This window comes from Lutjanus erythropterus, chromosome 7, assembly GCF_056507025.1.
Source record: "Lutjanus erythropterus isolate fLutEry1 chromosome 7, fLutEry1.hap2, whole genome shotgun sequence".
Classification (NCBI taxonomy): domain Eukaryota; kingdom Metazoa; phylum Chordata; class Actinopteri; order Lutjaniformes; family Lutjanidae; genus Lutjanus; species Lutjanus erythropterus.
In genome coordinates, this window is record NC_139323.1 from 10,505,846 (window position 1) to 10,521,479 (window position 15,634).

Here is a 15,634-nt window from a genome sequence, read left to right on the forward strand (position 1 = left end):
ATTTATTGCCAAAATGTTACTTAGTATTGGTTTGATATAGACAATTTGTCTAAAACATAAAGGAATGCCAAAGGAAATGAAGGAGCTACTCAACTGCAAAAAAGGAGAGAAGAAATTGTGGATGGTGGTGGTAAAGCCTCTTTGAAAAACAAACAAAAAAGCACTAAAGCTTCATTAATGATCATTTAATGTTAACAACGGGTCAAATAGCTCTCTGTGATATGAACCCTCAGAGAATAACCAACCCACTGCAGTTCCCCTCAGCTATACGGAGTGATTTCCGGCTCATTGTTTTGGTTCTGTGGACCGCAACTTTACTGTTTCGGTTCAGTCTCAATGCTCTCTTCAATCTGGTCTCAAGTCACAACAAAAGCGCTTTGTCGCCAAGATGTTCTGATTAACCCATTGTATGCTACCAATTCAGCACCAGGCAGCTGACACACAAAGTTAACAGTTAGCTGTTGAATGTAGGGGAGCATTTAGCCGCTAAACAGCTGGGAATTTCCCTCAGGGGTTAGCGGAGACCGAGACAAAGTTAAAAGGAAACTGAAGGTCGGTCTCATATTTGGACCCGAACTACAACTCAAAATACAGGCTAATGTTGCTTTATGTTTGCTGGATGTGTAAACAGACAACTGTTAGCTAACACGTTAGCCACATCAACTTTATTAGGAGATAATATGCAAGCATTGCATTTATAACTTGTTCTACTGCCCCCAAATCCCCAAATCTATTAATGCTCATTTAAATCTTTAATATATTTTGCTTTCTCTTCACAATGTTTAAAGGTGCTATATGTACATTTTAGAACATTAGCAGACTCTATTTCTAAGATAACGTTAGCTAGTGCCGCACACTGCTGCCGTCGTGGCTGCGCTGAACAGAGACAAAGCACTCAAAAGCGAGCATAAATGTCACATTCATTCACATTAGAAAACAGTTAGAGGCCTGATATAGGCAAGCAAAAATGTTGTGGAAAGTCTAATTTTTAAAGTTACATTACAATCTATGCAGTACAAAGCAATTAATAAATGTAAATCACCTCAAATAGTACCTTTAATTGCCAGTCACAGCTTACATTATTTTATTTACCTATGACAGGAAAGTGTGAGAGAGCAGGAGAATAACATGCAGCAAAGTGCCACGTGGAAATCAAACCCACAGCTGCTGCAGAGGACTCAAAACCTCAGTACACTGGAGGCACGCTCTATGAAATGAGCTGCTAGGGCGCTGTGCAAGTCATATTTTGATTGACGTCTGGCTGTACACATATTGTGTCATCTCAAATGAAATATAAAACAGTATAATCCTACAGTGCTATACCAAAAGGCCTTTTTCACAGAAGACATTTTAACATGTCACAGCAGGAAAAGCACAGGTGTAAAAAATAAAACTAACAATGACTGAATTCTACTGGCTGTTATGGCTTACTGGGACACTTCTTCTAATTCTTCTCCTAATATACTGTTACCATGATGCAATGGAGGCAGCCTGGGTTGACTTAACTGATAAATACTAGTTAGTCTGTAGGTGACTAATGTATTCGATCGCTGTGGCTACTGATCCCCTAATTAAAGCCAACGCCTTCCAGCTCTTTTATTCCATGTGTAAGACAGTGAGTGAAAACACTCACGTGTTATCATCCGAACACCTGTGGAGATCCCTTCAGTTCATGTTATTCACACCCACATAAAATGCACTGAGCTTCCCTCGACACTTAAACCAGAAACCACCAACCTTAACACAAACTGCTGATGATGTGACAATCACAGTACAAGTGCTAAGGCCTTGTTCACATCTGCAGTGCATGCATGCAAGGCAAAGTTCACAAACCCTCCTTTAACTAGAGGGGGAAAAAAACACCACGACTGAAACTAATAAAAAACAAACAAACAAACCAAGGAATAAATGAATCACATCCGTTAAATGTCTGGTTGAACTTTTCGTCCGGGTGCTATTTTATAGGTAGCCTATAGAGGCACTATGTGTCATGAATAGCAAAAAAATATAGATGTATTGTTTCTACTGCCAGTGGCACAGTATGTCCTGCGTGTAGTGTATGAATGCATGTCTAACATTTAAGCCACTGTTGTCTGTTATTAAATCCCAATACTCAGATTCAGATCAACTTTATTATCCCACACAGGGAAATTCATTTGATCCAGTGCTCCAGATAGACCTACTCATACTAATAACTAATAAATAATCAGACAACCTAATCAAATAATAAAACACATTTAATTATACTGAGACAGAATAAAACAATAGGGTCAAACATATATAATACTTCCAATATATGGCAAGTAATATTCCAATATTTTCTATAAACAAAACTAATGTGTAAATTCATATTATACAGAAACTTTCTCACGGTTCCAGAAGATAGACAGTGCATGACAGGGCATGGGAGCACTGCTGCATGCAGCAGCATAGTGTGTGAATTTGAATCTGTTCAAATTACAACATGTGGCAATTCACACTTCATTGGATGAGTGCTTGATGTAAGAACTGAAACACTTGCTGAGCTGCTTCCCTTTTAGCCAGCAGCACCTTGAAATTTCAAAGCCCTTTGTCCAATTATTATGTGTCTTCAGCAGGATACCTTGAAAAAATAAAATCACCCAATCTTATTATTATTTTTTTCAAAGTTTATGATAGAAGTCAAACAAATACAGCATAACACACAACAAAAGTGGCATTTGGTAGTTCAGAGTCTACTGTTGTTGATACTCAAAAAGAACACTGGTGCATACAGTATAAACATAAGTGTGTGACTACGATAAACTATGTGCTACTTCAAAATTAAAAGTAGTTTAACTTCATCTTAAACACTCAAAATAAAAAATAGAATGCCAAACTAAAGCTACTTTGAAAAAGTGGTTCAACTACATCTAAAGTGCATCATGGGAAATCATCTTAATGAGTGTAGAATCTCATTTTGTTACACAGAAGTACAACTGAACTTACACTGAGTAAATTGTAGGTGTGTTTGATTTAGGGACTAAGGCTGACTGAGGATTTGTTTTAAGGAGATGATCAGGAGCAAGTGTTGAGTTGTCATTAGGAAAATTATTAATTTCTAGGGAAATTCATAGTATAGCAGACATCTCAGACGGAAACCTCAAGTTATTTTAATCAGATAGCATGTATGGCATTGTACCATACACTATAAAGATGTCATGAGTATACTATGAATGTGTAGTTTGTAATGAACTACATAAACTACATGAGCCAAAGCTGTTAACTGGCTGGTTAAACGAGTAAAATGTCCTACACTTCAGCACTGATAAACACCTGTAAAATATATGGGGGATACTGGGGAGTGTTGTAACACTGCTAGTCGTAACACTGTCAGGTTGACCAGTCAGAAATGTGCTGTCATCAAAATCATACACTCCTATTTCCTTTTCAAGTTCACAGGACAAGTGTCGTGTTTTTGTGAGAAACAGTGTGGATTTTCAGTGGAGATTTTTCAGGTAAAGTTAATTTTTATATCAAGATTATTTTTTTGCTTGGCAATTATTGTATTGTACATACCATGGTTTGACTTTCATAACCTGAAGTACTAGTGTCTCTTGCTTAATTTGATGCTTTGCATTCATGCTATCTTAACACCCACATGTTATGACAGTTAGCTATGTAATGGCTGCTGGAGGTGGGATAGTTGTAGCAGTTCATTAAAATGATGAGAATTTCTGCACTGAATGCCTGGAACACTTTGCAAACACAAGGTGAAAAGAAGAGTGGGTCAAGGGTCTATCTTGTCAGTTCGGTGCCCACAAAGCCTGCACCCCAGGGGCAGCCATCTACATTTGCCTTTGCCTTTGACAGTGATTGAACCCTTATGTGCTACATTCATGTTCAGGAATACAGTCCATTTAAATTGTTCATGTGATTCAAAAACATTGTATTCATTATTCGTCAATTCTTCAATAAAGATCTTTCATAAATTAGGTAGTGTAAATATTAATTCAGAAAATCACCTCTCTTCATTACATCCATCACCAGCTGGTATTACAACTCACCCCAGTAGTGGGTAGGCTGTAACAACAGAACTCTTTGTATTTGAGATAAACAAATAATTTGTGAGTTTGTAGCAGACAAATGTGGGTAGCATGTATCAAAGTTTAGAGACATCTGTCATGAACAACCACTGAGTTACTGATGCTCAAACAAAGTGTTACTACCGTCCCCGGTCTCCCCTATTGCAGTGCTGTACGTGACAAGACGTTTGCCAGTTTGAGGTGAAGTTGTTGAACTTTAGTGTAAGGTGTTTCTGTTTTATTTGCATTTTTTTTCTTTCCAGACATTTCACTCACATATGAGACAAGACATGTCCTGTAAGACATGACTATTGAATTTGATTGTATTTCGCAGTTGTGCATCTTGACCATACAGGAAATAAAATTGTTAACACGTTTCAGTTGATAGCACGATATGTTCTCAACAGTCAACACACACAGGCTTAATAAGACATAGTCATGAAGTTTTAGCACAGGAAAAAATGATAAACAGCACTGTAGTATATATTTAATTGTGCATTTTTTCGGTTCCATACATTGTTCTATAAATACACAGCAGCTGATGAGTAGCCCCGGGCACTGGGGCCGGGATGTTTTGGCTCGGTGACACCGCTGGCCTGCTGCCTTACATGGGCAAACTTCTGAACTGACTGAGACGGCTGGAATTTCAGCGCGTGACGTCACTGCCTACAACTCTCCCAGAATTTGGATCAAGAAGTTTCACTTTTTTGGTGGGATTTGAAACTCTCTCATATTTCCTAGAAAGCGAGGTAAGCGAAACTATCGAGCACTTTTCTGACGCTTTAAACATACCTGTGAGTATCGGCTGTATTGAAAGTGGCGTAATTTAAGATATGACTGCTTAACCCGGCGTTGGAGCGGCTCGTCTTCAATTTGTTCGGCCTTGTTAGGCAGTAATATGAATTTTACTGTAGCTCGGACGGGGTTCACAACGAGGGCGTGGACTGAAACGCTAGCCTTGGCTCGTACTAATGTTACATGAGGATACTAACAAAGCTAACTTGTCGCTAGCTTGTGCTGAGCCAGGCTCAGTCATGCATTGAAAGATATAAGACATTGTGAACCGTCAGGTTTTGCAAGTAGCGACTCAGGGCGTCTCTGGTGTTTCTGTTTTTAGCCGAGTGGTCTGCTGCTGAGCAATGCGGAAGACTCACTGTCACCGGAGAAACATGAGAGAGACCCCGAACTGCAGGGATATATGTCGCTGAATTTCACTCTGGCACTCTCATAAACACCAGTTTAACTAAGTGTCCCGTTACAGGAATAACTGTTAGCTAACTAAGTGTCTGCTAGTTTTGGCGTCGTAGTACAAGAAAGGTTAGAAAACGTAACGTTAGCCTCTTAACGTATGTTGTTTACGACAGCACTGATTCGCCACGTTGTTTAAATAGTTTTGTATGAGTCTTTCTTATTAACAGTGGTTCATGGTCAGTTTTAATGACTTATATATCCATAAGACTTTACAAATGACTATTTAAGTCATAGCACATACTGTACATGTATGATGTTTGTTGAGACATAACTCACGCAAACTGTACGTAAGTAACATAAAGCCCATAAACACAAAGGAGAGGACTAACATTACAGTGCAGGCCAGTAGTTTACTTTTAGACCTGGTCTGGATGACAAGACAGGAAACCATCACTGCTTTGATATGTGACACAGAAATGCACCAACAGGCCAGACCTGGCTCCACCCAAAGTTTGAGTCCTGATTTAAAGTCAATGCAGGTGACTTTTCACAGATCTAGCAAGCAGATTTCTTAAATAGTGTCTATGAAACTGGTAACTACTGTAAGCCCAAATACTATGAAGATACTGCTCTCTGTCATTTTCATGTACTTGAGTTACGGTGACCAGATTTTTTAAATGAAAACTGGGGACATTTTTAATTTGGTCGTCAGTTCATCATTAAAATATCCATTGTTATTACCTATGAAATCAGTTTGATCATGGTTACTTTTGTACTGTGATAAACTATGGTGCAGGTCAACCGATGAAATTGGATACTAACTAAGAAACTAAAAGCCATGTTCGATACAGTGTATTTAGTCATCTATAAGTACAAGATTTTGTATTTGCAGTGACGTTGTGGATTCATTTGACACCTGGTAGCTTCTGGCTGAATTAGCACAGACAAGTAGTTAGTACAGTAGAAGAAGAAGAAGAAGAGTGATATGAAGCTGCTATAGAAAGTAGTTCCTCTGTTGAACAACACAATTGAGATGCAACCAGTAGGCTCTGTTGTCTGGTCCTTCTTGCCATTTAAAATATTATTTCACACACAGTAAAAAACAGAAAAAAAAGTGTATTTCGGCAGACAGCTCCAGCCAGGGCCAGGACACCAAAAACAGGGACTGCCACCTGAAACTTGGGATGTATGGTCACCCTAACTTGCAAGCCAATAAGGCAGAACAGTCCTGCGTCATGCAGTGTACCAAAGATGGTTTTGAATGAATGAAATGACTTTCTTCTTTCTTGAGATAATGTTATCCAATTTGAATGTTTTAGAAAAGGCAACTTTATCATATAAAATGCTTCCTGTAGTACCTTTAATTGCCAGCCCAGTCATACAGTCACAATTTGATTGATGTATGGCCGTTCACATATCGTATCATTTCCTGTCAGTACAAAATGATAACTTTAATTTCCTGCATACTAACTGAAAAAGAAAGCCGTATACATTACTGTAACAAAAGGCCTTGTTGCAGCAGGAAAAGCACAGAAATAATAAAATTAATGAATCCTGAAGTAGGGGAAACTTGAACAGAATGGAGCCATCGTCAATGTTATCAGTAGCACCTGTGTTTTGTTGTTCTTTGTTTCTATGATATGATGGTGATACATTGGTGTGACTATGGAAACTGATAAATACTTAAACTAGCTAGTCAGTCTGTATATGACAAATGTGTTCAGTCACTATGGCTACTTATCCCTTAATGAAAGCCAACCATGAGCTGTTCAAGGCCCATAAACGAGTGTATTATCATTATAGTGCAGCCCTAGTCTGGATGAAAAGACAAGCTAAGAAACTATCACATTTGTGACACAGATCTTCCATACATCCATATATCTTTCACATCTTTCTTCCTCTCCCTCTCTGTAACTCGCTGATCCTCAAACACATATGAATGGCAGTGAAATAAATTTAACTCCAGAAAAGCTTGAAACTGTCTTAAAATATTAGATGATAGAATCTGGATCAGTATGTGGATCGGTGACATCAGTCTGATATCCTGTAAGTGAATCACGTCAGTATTGGGACCTAAAATGATATTTGATTGGATCACTCCCAGCTTGATCTTTTTTTTGTCAACAAGGATGTATGTCAACAAGGGAGGACAGATCCATGCCATGAACTTTATCTTGATCACTTGCTGTGCAACAGGAAGTTATGAGACAGGACTGAATGAAGTGTCTTTCTACCTCTTTGATATAAGAAGTCAAAGGGTTAGTTTGGATTATTTGATGCATGTTGTATGAGGTACTCATCTATAGTCAGCGTATTACCTACAGTAGATGCTGGTCAACATGCTGCCAGTTTGGAGAAGCAAAGAGGAGCACCAACACTGACACTAAGCAGTGGACTGGGTTGGCAACAAAAGGCATTTTAGCCCCTTTAAAAAGGTTCACTTAAAAATCACTATCAGTTTAAATGTATTCTATATTTACAATATTTTCACTGCTTTACTCTGTCAGACAGCCTTTTTTTTTTGACAGGATCACCTTTATACCACCAACCAAACTCCATAGGTTTGGGAGTTGCTGGTCTACTGCTGCTTTGACCCCCATCTGAGGTTAGTTCAGATTCACCAAAGTGACACTACCCCAACCAAACTAACAGATTTTTCTATGGAATTTGGTGGGTTTGTGAGAGAACGATATTTGGCTTATATAACTACAGTTTCCTGTAGGGAAAAGGCTGTCTGATGGCCAAGAAAAGTGGTGGAACTATTCAAAATATAGTGTACATTTAAACTGATTTAGGTGGACCATTTTCAGGCAGCTAAAATACCTTTTGTTGCTGACATTGTCCCATAGCAGTTTACTGCTTAGCTTCTATGTTAGTGTCCCTCTATTCCTCTCCAAACTGGGGGCATGCTGATTGTCATCTACCTTAGGTAATACACTGACTATGGATTAGTACCTCAGACAGTCCTACATCAAATAATCTGAACTATTCCTTTAAATGTTATCCACATGAATGTCTTAGAAAAGGAAACGTTGTGTCAAAGCATATTGTCCACCCTGTTGAGAACATCCCGTGTTCAAAACCACAATTCTTTAAAAACAGACTCAAACCAATTAAACCAAACAATTCCCATGAACATCTGTGATGGTTTCTTCCAGACTTGTTTATTAGTAGTGAATTTTACCTTTATGCATTTATGCTATGTTATGCACATGCTCTATGCTATGCACAGGTATTGTGAAGATGTGTATACACATCTAGCTTCAAGCCTGAACATTTCCTCTATATGAGGCTTTATATTCCATTACATTCATAGTCACACTTGGATGACTAACTGACAGCCTACATGGTGTAAATATCTTTAATGTCGTCAGTTGTCTTCATCTGACTGGAAAAGAACCTTGGTCCAGACTGTAGACATTGTTCTGCCATAAAATCATGCTAACGTGAAAAATAAGCCTCACTTTCTTCTGAAAGAATTCAAACTTTGACTTAGATGTTGGATTTCAAATCAATAACACCAAGGTCCCGTGAGAGTGCTGTCATCAAACCGAATACATCTGCGTCACTCAGACACATTTTTGACTCAGGCAACATTAAACGGAACCGTCTTTAAAATCTCCGGTTTAAAAAGGACTCATTTGACAGCGTTGATGATGTTAAAGTTAAGAGATGAGTGCCTCGGCTGCCTTTGAGCCCGGGCCCCCCTGGTAGCTTTAGTCAAGTTATTCTACTGTTTGTGTTTCTTGGCATCTTTTAATGAGGATGTCCTTTTCTGGAAGGAATAGCAGCAGCTTCCCACACACAAAATGCACAGTTTTAGAGTAGAGCTTGATGTCAAGACAGTGGTGGGCCTTCAGTGTGAGCCTTACCATAACAAGAAGCCAGTGTGCATAAGTGTGGTCTATTGGTACCTTTCAGGTGGGGTTGAACTGATAGTTAAACATGTTAACAATCAACAATTGATGAAACATTGATATTTAATAAGATACAAAATGCATGTCCTTGTGTCAGTTTAAGTTTTATGAGAATTCTAGTGGAACATAAGTTATGTGAAATTGTAATTCATGAAGAACAAACAATTAGACAAAAAATAAAACAACAAGGCTCTCACTCAGATAGACTGCTCTTGTCTGTCTGTCTTTGTTCACAAATGACAAACAAGCGAAATAATTTCAAATGGGGTGCCATGTCTAGACTAAACAGGCAGACTAAACCATGCTGTGAGAAAACCTCTGCGCTCTGGACAAATGGTACACAAAATGTACATTTTGGGTCAGAGCTGCACAATTAATCACAACCACAATAAAGTCACACTAAAAATCGCAATATGGCCAAGTGCAGTATCCAAATTGCAGAACAAGAACCAAATCACAATTCATGTGTGAGAAGACAGCATTATAATGGGGTATTATAGTGCTGCAGAGATGATCTGGCCTAAAAACCTTGGTCTCCAGATGAAAGAAAATTTCAGTCAAAATAATTGCAATATGACCTTATTACCAAATCATGCAGCCATATTATGGGTTAATGGAGATTAATTGATGAATTATTAAACATTAATATCCCTACTATTTGATCATCCAATTTCCCAAAAAATAAATACCTGGTCCTCTGCACCAGAGGGTAATATTCCAGAATCCTCAAACAATATTTTATATAAAAAAATACATTTTAGCATGCGACAGACAATATTTTTTAGTCCAGATGGTGAGAGGACTCTTTAAAGAACCTGGAACGACCTCCAGAGCAGGAGTAAATGTTGCACAACAGGCTTCAGGTTTTTAAAAGAGTGTGAGGTAATTACTTTTTGGACAATTGGATTCTTGATTCTGTGACTTGAATGGACAGGTAATCCATGAGAGGCAAAAACTAGGGATAGGTACCACCAAAAGTCTCATGCCATTCTAATTAATTAACCAGGGAACACTAACCTACATAGTGTGATACCCGTGTGTTTCTCAGACATTCATACACTTGTCTTCTCTCTCCATTGTTTGTGCAACAGCCTGTGTTGTAAATGTGGGAGGTCAAAACCTGAGGGTTAGTGGCACGTCTAAGATTCCAACCTATAATGTTTTATTAGTTTATACAGTGTGAAAGCACCTACCTCCATCAGAATATGCACCATAGAGAAAGACTGCATTATAATGTTAGAGGAAAACAAAAACAAACTTCGTAGATAATGATATATAGTCAAGCATGACCAGACTTCTGACACAATATACAAGAGCATAGCAAGGACATGTCAGTGCCCGCATAACATTTCTACTCTGCTCTCAGGTAGGGGCGTGACATGTACTTGGCTGCTTTGCACAACAACACTGTTGTCTGTTTTTTTTTTTGTTTTTTTTTAACTGAAATCCTTGTGGATTACAAAAAATCCTGTAGGACAATTCATTGTACTGGACAATACCTGAATAATTCCTACATGACTCCCTCAGAGGTGAAACATATTCCTCATGGGCCTTTTTTCTAAGTGTCTGATGAATTCATTTGGAGTTGATCCGTATATTGGCACTCATTGCACTTTGCAGCTGCAGCACTGTAGGGTCTTGACATTCACTGACTTATCATGAGTTTGCCTCTGCTCAGGCTCTTCTCTCTACTTTCACACTATGTTACTTGCTGTCTGCTTTGCATGCAGCTTTCTCCTTCCACTAGCCTGCCCTGTTAGCTCTCTTAGCTGTGCAGTTAAAAAACATGGAAATAAAAAGTAGCAGTATAAAAAGTCTTATGCAATCTGTTTGCAGGTTTAGTGCACTAGATAGTATGCATGGTGTTTCTTTGAAAAGGCTTTGATGTTGCGTCAGAAAGCAGGAGCGACTCATAGCTAGCACCATCCTCAAGGTCCATGGGAGAATTTTCGGTATTCAGATAACGAGAGAGGAAGCATATACACATCCTCCCCAAACTCTGCTAAACTAGTGCTGGGTTAAAAAAAGAAAAGAAAAAGAGTAATCTTCTATCCTGTGCTTTTACCATCTCAGAGAAAGCTTAATCTCCTGTTGTTAGTGTCCTTGGTATAAGTTGCTTTGCAACAACAAAGTGATGGTGTCTCTGACAAGACATGACAGTTGTGTACTTAACAAACTGACATAATTATTGGGATCAAATGCAATCAGGTCTATTCCAAATATGATCTATTCCAAGTCATATACCAATCTTCTCAGATATGACAAAAGACGCAGTGAAGACATTTTGGACTCTTGGGACTTGTGACAGACATTATTTTACATCTAATAGCATGTGCGGTTAAATAAAAGCCCAGTAGATTAATAATTTATCAAAATATTGTTAGTCATGTTCTACTTACCTGAAGTAAGAAATACAGATATACAATACTGCTGCTTTATTTTCTAAAAATGTTTTCACACAGAGAACTTTGAAGTTCATTTAAAATTAAAATAAATTTGATCTGCTTTACTTTTGACACTTTTCTCTCTGCAGTACGTCACTCAGAGTTTTACTAAGCAACTTATGTGATAGTTTAGGGAAAGAGTTTACGATCAGAAGAAAAAAAAATCTTTCTGGAACTGCAACTATTAAGTTCTCTCTCTACCTGAAGACTATTTTTTTAATTTGACATCTGCACCTGACTTATGGAGATTAAGAAAATGAGCCACCGTCCAAATTTAGAGGAAAAGTGACCGAGCCACAATTTTTTTCAAAACTTCAGAATTTGAGTGGGGTCAGAATTCAGAACTCTATTATGTGTTATGTTGCCTTGAGTTGTCCCGACTTTTGCATAGACCAACAACAATGATCAATGAAAACCAAAATGTTTAAATACCGTGATTCATTTCCATACCATTTTTTGTCAAAGTCACAGAGAGCCACTGGAGAGGGGCTAAAGAGCCACATGTGACTCTGTAGCCACAGGTTACAAACCCCCAGTTTAGGCAGATGGATCGTGTTGAAATTATACCTTTCTCTCTTCCCAATATCCAGTGATTTTGGACGGTATTGGACTGATACTGATACATCCCTAGTCCTACTTTTCCTCACTAAATAATTGTTACATTGTGGTGAAATATATAGTGTCACAGCATTGTTTTCCTGTGTTGTGTCTTTGAAGTTAAATATTACTCAAACAGGCTGTGACAGGTACCTGGTGAGAAATGACAGGCTAAAATTTAAATGGACAACTTACACTCAGGTTCGTACAGGATTTATAGTAGCTGGCCCATAGTTCATCTTTTCACTGATGAACAGCAGTCATGGAAAACAATATCTATGAGTTGACAATGTTGGTGCGGTCCTGCTCAGCACAGTTCTAGTTATGTAATCCTTTTGAGTAATACAGAGGTGTCTCCATTTCTCAATCTCAACAGATTTCACCATACAGTAAAAAGCATTGCTTCAACAATCTACCAGAAAGCCCATACACCCAGAGAGGAGGAAAGGTGAGCTTTTTCTGCACTTCAGAAACTTCTGCTATGTTTCTACTTCGGAAACAGTCATGAATTTATCATAAAATACACTGTCTCCAGTGTGAGTACCAGTTAGTAAATCGCAATGTATCTTTCAGTGAGAATTCCTATTAAGCTCATCTTACAATCATATCTCAGTGAGTTTTTGCACAGCAGGTGTATTGTCACCTTTCTGGTAGACTGTGTTCAAACAGGGGGAGTTGGTTTTCACTCTATGTGAACAAAGTTGTACAAGGCCTTGTGTGGCTCCAGAGGGAGCTTCAGGATATCTGATAAATAGCCTCAAGTGATGTCACGTGAGTCAGTGTCAGTTGGGTCCAAAGAATCACAAGTTTTAATTGAAAAAAAAAAAAATCTCTGGGTGTTGGGAACAAGTGGGCTTATCAGACTCTGTTGCCTGCTGCTCATCTCTGCTTGAAGCTGGTGGCTCAAGGATACATCAGGCGCTACAAAGGCTCATTTATGATAAACATTACACATATGGATGCAGACGGAGCCTTCTGTCCGTACTCTGCGTTCATTTCTAATGTGTTTGTGTACATTTTCTGAAAACTTACAGATATGGACGGTACCATTAGAAAAGCATTTATTCCACCCAAACCAGAGTTGGTGATTGTTGGAAGAGTGGACAGACTAACAAAGTTTAGGTCAGCTTTACATGCTTTTAACAAGCCAATTAATCATCTTAGCTCAGTAAAACGGACAAATGTGAACTCAGAAGTCGTATGGTTGAATTTGTCTGTGTAAAAAAGAAAATAGGTGTGAGAATGTTTTATTTCTTCACACTTAATTTAGTTTATTGGATGTATTGAATGTAAGTAACAAAATGAACTCGCTACTCGCACACATCTCCCAGCTGAGACTCAGGAGGACGGAAGGAGGTGGGAGGGGGGACAAATATATCACCAGTCACCAGTTGATGGGTTGATGGTGGCCGGTAGGAAAATTTTAACATACTACCCAACCCAACCCCATATGAAAGTACTGATGGTTACATTGTTTGAATTAGACTTATCTATTTTTGTGCAAAAAGGCGGGAGGCAGACGTAGCCATCTCTTTTATTCTAATCTTTGGATCATTTATATCATTAATGTCCTGATCTTTGCATTGACATTACAGCTGCATTCTCATTGTTTAGCTGTCTCCTCAAATTTTTCTCATCTTTTCTCATCATTTGCCAGACAAATGTTTCATTAGAGTCATGTAAAGGTTATATTAATTCTTCTGACTGTTCAGACTGATATAGCTTTGCTATAAATCAGAACTGCACCAGATTTAGGACTTTAGGAATTAGGGAAAGTGATCAAAAAAAAAGCAGACGTAAGAATTTCAGTCCTCTGAATGCGGTCTGTCCCTTTGGGATTTGGATAAAGTGGGTTGTGCTGTTTGAGGAAATGAGCACTCTCAAGCCAAATTGCTCTTCAAAACAATTCCAATCCAGGCAGGACGGTGTAATGTTCTCTCTTAGCGGCTCTTAATATTACCGTGATCTCCGCTGACCTACACCACTCATGGGGAGTAATCAGACTTTAATTATACCTTCTTAATCACTTGAAGACAATCTGTGTGATAAGACAGCTTCTCACAGTAAATGGGCTATCTTTACCTTCTAATCCGGCCCTTGTCACCTGATACACGGAAAAAGTAAATTATGTCTATATTTAGCTGTGTGTCTCCAATTTATTGACGCTCCCATTAATGTTTTGAAGCCAACTCATTTTCTTTTCTTGAAATTTTGACTATCCACCCATAAAAATGGAGCTTGCAGGGCAGGCTCACAGTGTTACCCATCTTAGGTCAGAATGAACCCAAACCGATTGTGAAAAGTTTTCTACAATCATCATTATTATTCCTAGTGAAAGGTATGCACCACAGAACTGGCTCTGCTGAGTGACTCTGGCTCACAGACTATGGCATTCCAAGTTAAAAGCAAACCAAACTGATATTGCCCTCAATACTGTCTTCATATTTTCTCCATATTTGGAAATGTTTACCTCCTCATGATGGTTGACAGAGGTTGGAAGAGGGGATGTGAGTCATTTCAGCTGCATAAGGCTTTCTAGGGGTGAGAGGAGCTTTCCAAGTGACTACCATTTAGTGAACCTAGCAGTTTTCTGTGCTTCAAATGATCTAAAGAGAAACTGTGAGTATTATTCTATGCTTTTTGTTTTATTATGTTAGTTTTGTGGGAGCAATTTGTTCAAAATAGCCATGCATATTCGTATAATACATTATAAAAAGATGGATTCGTCCATGTCTTTTTTGCGTTGTCCAAAGTCGTATAAGTATATATTGGCTGTTTGCAGAAAACTTGTGTCAGTATTTGTTTGCTTGATTGAAGGTTTGAGAGGTGTAAAGGAGATGCCATTGCTGTTTCCTTGCATCAGACACAATCCTTACACACAGTGTTCCTGTGTGTCTGCGAGTATGGAAAAGACAGGGAATTGATATTGACTGCTCACCGGCTCACCAGACATTTTGGGAAAGTTTTTGAAAAGTTAGGGCTAACTCAGCACTGCACTGAGAAATTCTTTGACCACAAGACTGACCTTGTATACGACTGCCTGTCAGTAATACGAGCAGGTTAGGGATGCGGGTGAAAAGCACAAATAGTCTGTTGTGTCTGACCAAATTGAACAGACATTGTAGGATAGGAATTGTTAAACAGCCCAGTGTGTTTTCCTGTAGATGACTTGTGGTTGAGTGTGAGTTGGAGGGCAGCTCGGGTCACTGAAGGATTCTGGTTTTGCAAACATCCACTCCAACTGATATCTACAATTTAACAGGTCTGACCTTCCTCCTGGCTCTTACTTTCATACTTCAAACATACAGTGGCAAGTGGCTGGCAGTAGTAGTGGAGGGAAGAGGTAAATGATTTTACTTTGCTTTAAGGGCTGGTGCTGCTCCCTTTAGTGATGGTGTGGTGAGATTACCTAATTACTTTTATCTTTAATTTATGCTGGGAC

At 38.7% G+C, this 15,634-nt stretch overlaps 1 protein-coding gene across 3 annotated transcripts in view; it reads left to right on the top strand.

Annotated features, from left to right (window-relative positions):
- The first annotated feature begins 4,609 nt into the window (after positions 1–4,609).
- The window catches only part of lpp (LIM domain containing preferred translocation partner in lipoma), a 189,790-nt gene continuing 178,765 nt past the window's right edge, over positions 4,610–15,634 (top strand). The window contains exons 1-2 of one of the 3 annotated variants that reach the window (XM_084722644.1): positions 4,610–4,792; positions 12,569–12,640. The gene's annotated coding sequence lies outside the window, so the exon portion shown is untranslated. Of the gene's footprint in view, positions 4,793–12,568; positions 12,641–14,718; positions 14,812–15,634 lie in introns of those variants that run through there. The other 2 variants (XM_084722645.1, XM_084722646.1) reach the window with 2 other exon arrangements.